Below are 8083 nucleotides of genomic sequence, written 5' to 3' on the forward strand. Positions count from 1 at the left end.
AACATCTTGACATGCTTATTTCACACATAAATGCCTACTCCCTGAACACAGAGGAATTTAGTGAAACTTGCCCACAACTGCTTAACTGTATCATTACTTTAGGAGCTGCTAAATACCTTCTATGATTGCAACTCCTGCACACCATACACTTGGGAAGTCAGGCTTCCTTTTACTTCACTTTGCTGTTATTACACACGCCAGGCACTTCAGAGCGAAATTGTTACTCTCAGTTTACTGCTACAGCATTAGTTTTATTTTTGAACATGTCAAAACACGATTCCCTACTCGATTGCTCTGACTGGTACTACTACAGCAGCATCCTCAAAACATCACACTATAGAAAAAGGCAAAAATTCACATCCGTTGCTTGCTTGAAGCAACGCTGAAGTAACTCAATCCCAGTCGTGGTACTGCAGGAAATACAGTACAAATCCAGCTACCTTTCCACACTCAAATGACTCTACTTGCTCAGCAAAACGAAGCTTCCTCATTTTGAGATGGCTGACCTGCAACATTAGGTCATTGCTCATTTCTACTCTCTACAACTTAAGGCTGTTTTCTTTCTGAGCAAAGGCTGTAGCGGTTATGTAGTCATGAACGTGAAGAATGGATAGCCTGACTGAAATGAGCGTGCAAATTCCTTCCTTCAGGTGAAGAGTCAGCACCATCACCACCACCTAGTGAAGAGAACTTGTGGTATTGCCCCTGGGAAGAGACAAAAGCAGCATTCACATATTTCAGTGACTCAATCTGAGTCGAATTCTCCAGGGTTAATACCCAATTGACCTATAGCAAGCTAAATTCTCTAAACACTGCTTCAGGAGAAGTTAAGATGTTCAGCAGCACTGATCCTGTTTAAGAACTATGCTGTATTATTTTTTTCCATGAATAGCATCAAAACAGTACACTTAGTCCAAACTACACAGAGCTTGCTGTATCGTGGCATCCTTTAGACACAGCACTTGTGTTTTTATTGTTAGCTTTCAGAAGGAAGTGCCAGCCACAAGCTTCATACCTCCCTTTTAAACCTGTTTTCTTGACACTGACTGGTGTATCAGCAAGTAGAATATAAACTTAAAACTCCACTGAGCATGGGATTGTAAGTTCTATTTATCTGTAAACGCCACAGTTTTCCCAGCACCAGCCTACTTGAAACGGCTCTGTTGTCTCCCGGACCTGAACACCACCTGCTTTACAGTAAAGAGAGGCGTTACCACACTTGCAGGGCAAACATCTAACTTTTATTCTGCTCTGAGAAAAACTCATTTGTGAGCTCCTACCAGCAGCTTCTATTCATTCTGACACCAGCATCTAACTAGACTCAGGGTACTGATACATAAAGTACTGTACATGTACTGGAAGTGAGAAATCTACCCGACTTTTTAAGACTAAAACTATCAAAATCATTAAGCTTTGAGGCTTTATTCACTGTGCTACTGGACAGCAATTGGAGCCTTTTTTTTTTTTTTTTCCCTACAGAGAGGACCAGCAGAAAGGCAAAATATGCCAAGATTTAGTGCACAAGAATTAATTGAGATATTTTCCTGCTGTTTGACAGAGAACAAGGCTAACAACAGCCTAGTGTTCTGAGCTGCTGTGTTAAAGTTCAGCAGTTATTTTGCAGTTGTCTATGGTTCCACAGTAAGGGCAAGTTTAATGTCAGCCTTTTAGATGCATGAAACACAAAAGTTACCTGCCTTTAGTCACACATGGTTATTTTAGTACCTGAAATAGCACAACCACTACCTTTGCAAAGCACATCAGGTTTTTATTAATAAAGATTAGCCATATTGACAGCGTGATAGAAACCCACTTATCCATATTAAATCACCAAAAGAAGAATATTCTTATTGTTACCTTTACCTCTTCCCCCTGCATCTAAAATAATCCCATTTTTCTGTCAAGTCAACTTTCTAAAAGTGAATGCTGCATTTCACTTTAAACAGCATCCAAGACAGTAAGTCGCCAATTTTAATTATTTAGTGCCTGTGGCATCCAATAATAGAAAAATCAAAAATTCAAAAGTTGTTTTGAACATACTGTAGCACAGCTATTGGCTATCCCATACACATAGCTCTCAATTTAATATGAAATGCTTAGTTCAGTTCTATTCCTACTGGACTAAAGGCAACAATAACTTTGAAAATAGTATTTTAAAAACATGGCTCATCTGTTTAAGGAAGAGAGCAGGTTGAACGCGGAATATAGCCAAAACAACCTGAGGTTCCTGCAGGCAAAATATAATCCATGACTTGGAACTTCATTTTTGAGCCTAGCAAATTCATTCCCCCAATACCTGATTAGCCAAAAAGCAAATTACAATACACGATACAGAAGTTCAGCAATATTTTTCTTTCTGGTTCTTTTAGCACTCTAAGTAGCAGTGGAACAGCTTTTGGGGAAGAGTTGAAACTGCATCTTCATGTTCTGCATGTACCACAAATAGCAAGCCTTAAAATTAAAGGGACTGAACTGCTGCCAGGACACCCCTGCCTCTGAGTTTAAGCTACATGAATAGGTGCATTACACAAGCTGCGTTCAACTTGCATATAGTTTTCACTTCTCCAGTATTTCACATCCTTCAGACAGAATTACCATCTGGGAAACCAGAGTCTATTTCAGGAAACAGAAGACGAGTCAATCTCAAACAAATACTTTCAGAGCTAGAAATGAAGCTGTAACTTTGCAGGCATCAAAGCGACAGGCATAGCTGTAATTACTTGAACTAAGGGATGCTTAAGCATAAAGCCAGGAGTTTGGCCGTGGGTTCAAAGTTTAGTACAGAATTCAACTGGCTTTCTTCCTGGCTACATTATCCCTATGCTATTAGGAAACTTCCATTTCTCTCCTAAATGAAGGTTTAACACCAGTGCTAAGGTAGCACTGCAGGGCCCCAAACAAGATTATTCTATTACACCATCATGCTTGGAGGGTAGAAGCGTTGATAAGATTATACATAAAGCTGAAGTGTGACTTTCCTGAGAGAGAGAGAAGACATACTAAGAGGATAAAAAACAGGGACCGATTGGACAGAAGCAAAAGCAAGGCACTGAGACAGAATGAGGTTTTGTCTATCTGTGGTTCTACATACATATTTTTTAGCTAGACGTTCCAGTATCAAACTCCTGTCATTTACACATCTGCTGAAGATTTTGAAGGCATTACTTATGCAGTTCTTCTGCACTGAAATGTTTCAGCCAACATAGCAGTGAAAGAGGTAGATTAAACCTAGACAGCTAACTGGCAGTTTCACTTTCGGCCAGATTCTCGAAGAAACATTAAACTCTTCCCTATAAAGGCTCTGCTCTTAAAGTACTACAGCATAATTAGCTTTGAAAACCCAGATTTATTCATCTCTTGTGCAGGGACTCATAGCCCTCCTTGCAAGATAAGAAGGACATGAGACCCACACAAATCCTTAACAGATAATTAGCACAGTCTGCCACAGTCACAGCAGCATCGCTGCCTTTACTAATCCTGGATGCAAGCAGGCTGAGAATGCCAGCCATGCTACTACCAGAAACAACAGTGCTAACACTGGTGGCCATCCGCCAGCTGACTGCTCCCACTCCCTTGGGAGTAAGCAGATTATTCCATACATGTTTTCTCTTTTCTGTCTACACTGGCTTTCTGATGAATCAATGAACCGACCTGATCCAGAAGCCAAACAGGTGAGTATGAGAACAAGCGTTTACTCACTGATGGATTTTAAAGAAGCGTTCCTTTCAGTCACAGTTTAGCCACCTTGCCATATCTCTTCCAAATACAGTTCTATGTTAAGTATCATTACTAAGGCTAGATAATCATGAAGGTTTATTTTTTTTAATTTTTTGACTTGAGAACACTCTTTTCAGAAGCAAACTGAAAAGTGGAACAGTTGAATATTCAACACATAAAAGCACAGTTGAATGCCAGCCGAAAAATTGTTTTATTGGGTCAGTAAGCTTCATTTACTGAGCTCTAAATGCAGGTTAAAAGAAAAGTTACTAGCTCACTCTGAGACAGATCTGACCTTTAAAACCAGTCTCCAGCATATCGCTTGAGACCTAGAAGTGCAATGATTCAGTCCCTCAGGACAACTGAGAGTTTGGAAACCGTGATGAATATCACATGACACCCAGAGGAGCAAGTAATACATCTTAAATCATTTTAGAAATTTATTCCAGCAAGGCTAAAATGCAAGGTAAAGTTCCTGGAAAGTCTATGCAACAGGGGGACAGACACTCAGCTCTGAGTCTCCAAGCACTCAGAAATTTGTTTCAAGTGGAAGAACTGCCAGTAATAGCCAGAAATTACTGATTCTTTTCCATTAAGTGCTCTGGCACTTGACAGCCCATATCAGTCAGGAACTGGACCAAGATGCAGATCTATAAAATGAAGCTGGCTAGAGCCAAGCACTGTTTTTATATCCATAACACTGGGCTTGTTACTGTGAACTACGCCACAGCAACTCCTACCTGAGTTCAAAGATGAAACTAACACTCCCTTGGACAGCCTTCCTCCCTCTCTATAAATCTCCCTACAATCAAGTAGCCTGAGGAGGCAGCTCTTAATCAGCCAGAAGCAAAAGTTCTTTAAAATGATGGCTTTAAGTTTAAAACACTGAGTATTTTCTGAAATGCTGTAGTTCTAAATCAGCACAAATAGGAAACAAAGCAACTGTCTACTCAAATTTTGTCTTCTCAGACACTGCCACCAATTCATTCTGTTAGGAAAAGAAGAAAAGGAAAAATATATCTCAGATGACCTTAACTTCAAAAGCAGTTACAGAGTGGAGAGTAACTGCATTCACGGGAAGACTCCAAATAAACTTATCTGCCTACGTTCTCCCAAGAAGCGCGCTGAAACATTCCCACAGCTCGACATCACGAAGCTGAAAACAAACCAAAACCAAAACAAAAGCTGGAACTGTGGCACTGAGACAACATCTCCCCAGCGCTGAGCTCGCCCCCCAGCGTGGGGCTGGCTATGGAGGCGGCGCAGCACCTGACAGGAGAACCTGCCCTGAAAGCCATCTCGTGTAACTGCTCGTTCCAAATTTCAGACAGGAACGAGTAAATGAAAAGCAACAGAGGGAAGAAATTCAAGAACTGAGAGAAAAATAAGAGCGTGAAGAGCAGATTTCCCAAGACGGACGTTCAATCCTGCTCATGCTCTGCAGGCACGCTATTACCGCTCGAAAGATAAACAAATCTCATTTCTGTAAAAGCAAGCCTCCTCCGGATCTCTCCCACTCTTCGCAAATGGCTTTTCCAGAGCGTTTCACGCCGACAATGTTTCGATCCGAGGCCGTGGAAAGGAAGAGCAGGGCTGGCTCCTTAATGGCCACAGCGGCGCTCAGCCAGGCGAGAGCACACACCTGCCCCGCGGCTACAGGAGCTGCCTCAGGACCAGAGGGGCAGGGAAACGCCGGGCTGAGGCTCGAGGGACACTCAGCCTCCCTCCTCCTGCTCCGAGGCACGGGAACAGACGCGTTTGGGAGCGGGCACCCCCGCACCTCACCGCGGAGCCCGCCCCGCTCCTCACCTCACGGGGGGCAAGGGGGCTCCGCTGCCCCTCCCCCGCCCCACACAGCCCCAACGGCCCCGCCCGGGGCTGGGGAAGGAGGGAGGGAGGGAGGGAGGGAGGGAGGAAGGGCGGCCGCCTCCTCCTCCTCCTCCTCCTCCTCCTCCTCCTCCTCCTCCTTCTTCTTCTCGCCCTCCCGTCCCCCGCCGCTGGGATTTACCTGGCCGGGGAGCCTGCGCTGCCCCAGCACCACGCTTGACAGCGAGAAGGGGTGAAGGGCCGAGCCCTCGCCCTGCCCCGGCAGCCGCTCCGCTCCGCCCCGCTCAGAGCCTGGCTCTGGAGGCCGCCATCTTAGCTCCGGCGCCGAGACCGCCCTCCCGGCGCAGCCGCCGTCAGCCCGGGGCCCGTCACGGGACGCGGTCAGCTGATGGAGCCCGCTCCTCCTCCTCCTCCTCCTCCTCTTCTTGCTCTGTCCTGGCCCTGCCCGGCCAGGAGCAGGGGGAGGTGGCTGTCACAAGTGCCCGGCTCCGTAGGGCTCGCCCTGAGAGCACGGAGCGTTTCCAAGAGCCCGGTAGATGGGGCTGTGTTCGCGCTTTCGCAGAATCACAGACTCAACTAGGTTGGAAGAGACCTCCAAGATCACCCAGTCCAACCTCTGACCTAACACTAACCAGCCCTCCACTAAACCATATCCCTAAGCTCTACATCTAAACGTCTTTTCAAGACCTCCAGGGATGGTGACTCCACCACTTCCCTGGGCAGCCCATTCCAATGCCCAACAACCCTTTCAGTAAAGAAGATTTTCGTAATATCCCACCTAAGCCTCCCCTGGCGCAACTTTAGCCCATTCCCCCTCGTCCTGTCACCAGGCACATGGTTGAAGCAAGCGCCCTCAGCTCCAGCCTCCATCACTGCCCGTGGGGGCAGAAGTGGGGCAGCCAGCGCTCCCCTGCCTCTCCCAGCTTTTCTTTCTCCCTGTAGCAAGATGCTCTGCCTCATAACACACTTCTTGCAACTGCACATCCCTACATTTTCTTGTATGTTTGTCTGAGTGTTGAACCCTTTGCCTCCATGCTCAGCTTGATGGCACTTTTGAAGCCCCCCTAAGGCAGCAGTTGTGGGATGCTGTTGGCTTCCAGGGCAGAAAAATGGGGCACTCCTGACTGAAGTTGCCTTAGAAGGTTTCTATCCCATCCCTCCCTTTTGGCACATTGCTTCTAGCATTGTGAGAGGGACTTGTCTTTTTTCCTGGTACCCCAGAGCCCACAGGTAGCCAAGTCACATTAGGCAATTTGTTGTACCTACTAGCATTGCTTCAACTAGGAAAGCCAAGCAGCACACAGAGAGAGGAAAGCAGAGGAAATACTGCCATTCCCCTGTACTTCTTATTTTGCTGTTAGAGGCTCCAACTTGATAACCAAGGAAGCCAAGCCACACACACACACACCCCTTCCCTGCACCTTTTTTCTGGGGGCTTTTTTAAGGCCTGGTTCTGCTCCCAGGTGGATAAGGCTTTACGAGCTCCAGGTGCCAGAGGCTGGAGCATCTCCTCCCTTCTCTAATAAGAAGTGCTCTGGGGGAAAGAGTGCTGTTGATTCACCTTTCTTGTGGGAGATCAACCCATTTTATTTGACTGTTGTAACTAGCTGGTGCTTCTCCCTCAGCTCTCCTTGGAAGGTCTGAGGAAGTCAGCAACTCCTCCTATTAATTCATCGCCTTTAGCCCTCTGAAAAGTTGTGAGCTTAACTTTTAGTCTGATTTCTGTTTGCTTGAGCATGGCTTGGATTCCTTCTGTTGAACTCTGGCTCCAAGGCTCTTCCTGTGCCTTGTTTTAAAGCAAGAATAGAGATTTCTGGAACTGCACCTCCAATATGAAAGCAAGAAGCTGATAATGGTGTCAATGGTGATGCTTAGGGTACAAAATACTGCAAGTTTTCAGCATAGTGTGGTACCCAGGTGGGATGAGCACTTTGCAGAGCTGTTCTCTGGCAGCTGCATGCAGTATTGGGAGTCCCCTGTCTCAGGATCCTGGCGGTAGAAGTTGTGGTAAGTGCTGAGTCTTGGTATTTATTTTATATAACTTTAAGTCTTAGGAGCCTGTTCTTTTCCCGTTACGGAAAGAGTAGGTTATCTCATGCTTCTCATAATGACCACTGGTCATGTGCTAGAGCAGAGTGTATCTCGTGTAGATGTGGTTGGGGAAAGTCTTGGTGTGTGTGTACAAGCCAGTGTCTGCTCTGGTAGGAGAAGGTTCCGGTCAGCCGCCATAGTGGGACTGTAGTTTCCTTATTGTCCGCTCCTGGGGCTCTCCTGCTAAGAAATTGTGACACAAAGTATAGAGGAGAAGGATGAGAAATGCCTCTGGTGTTTATAATGTAAGCCAGAGGGGAGAAGGACATGACTAGAATAGATAAGGGTTGCTGCAGACCTCCTCAGAGGGCCCTCATGATGAGGGAGCCATCTATGTCCCACTTCTCATGAGGTAGGATATGAAGTGGCTATTGGCAGGTGAGAAGAACTCAGCGCTAGGTTGCTGTAAATCATTCCCTCAGAATACACATTTGAATTCTGTGTGTTT

At 45.9% G+C, this 8083-nt stretch overlaps 1 protein-coding gene across 5 annotated transcripts in view; it reads right to left on the bottom strand.

The window, feature by feature from the left end:
- DNAJC13 (DnaJ heat shock protein family (Hsp40) member C13) overlaps positions 1-5921 on the bottom strand; it is a 54374-nt gene extending 48453 nt beyond the window's left edge. For 2 of the 5 annotated variants that reach the window (XM_072033403.1, XM_072033401.1), the window contains exon 1: positions 5726-5920. The gene's annotated coding sequence lies outside the window, so the exon portion shown is untranslated. Of the gene's footprint in view, positions 1-5359; positions 5495-5526; positions 5609-5725 lie in introns of those variants that run through there. The other 3 variants (XM_038174286.2, XM_072033402.1, XM_072033404.1) reach the window with 3 other exon arrangements.
- Positions 5922-8083: the final 2162 nt, after the last annotated feature.

The sequence above is a fragment of the Anas platyrhynchos genome, chromosome 2, assembly GCF_047663525.1.
Source record: "Anas platyrhynchos isolate ZD024472 breed Pekin duck chromosome 2, IASCAAS_PekinDuck_T2T, whole genome shotgun sequence".
Classification (NCBI taxonomy): Eukaryota; Metazoa; Chordata; class Aves; order Anseriformes; family Anatidae; genus Anas; species Anas platyrhynchos.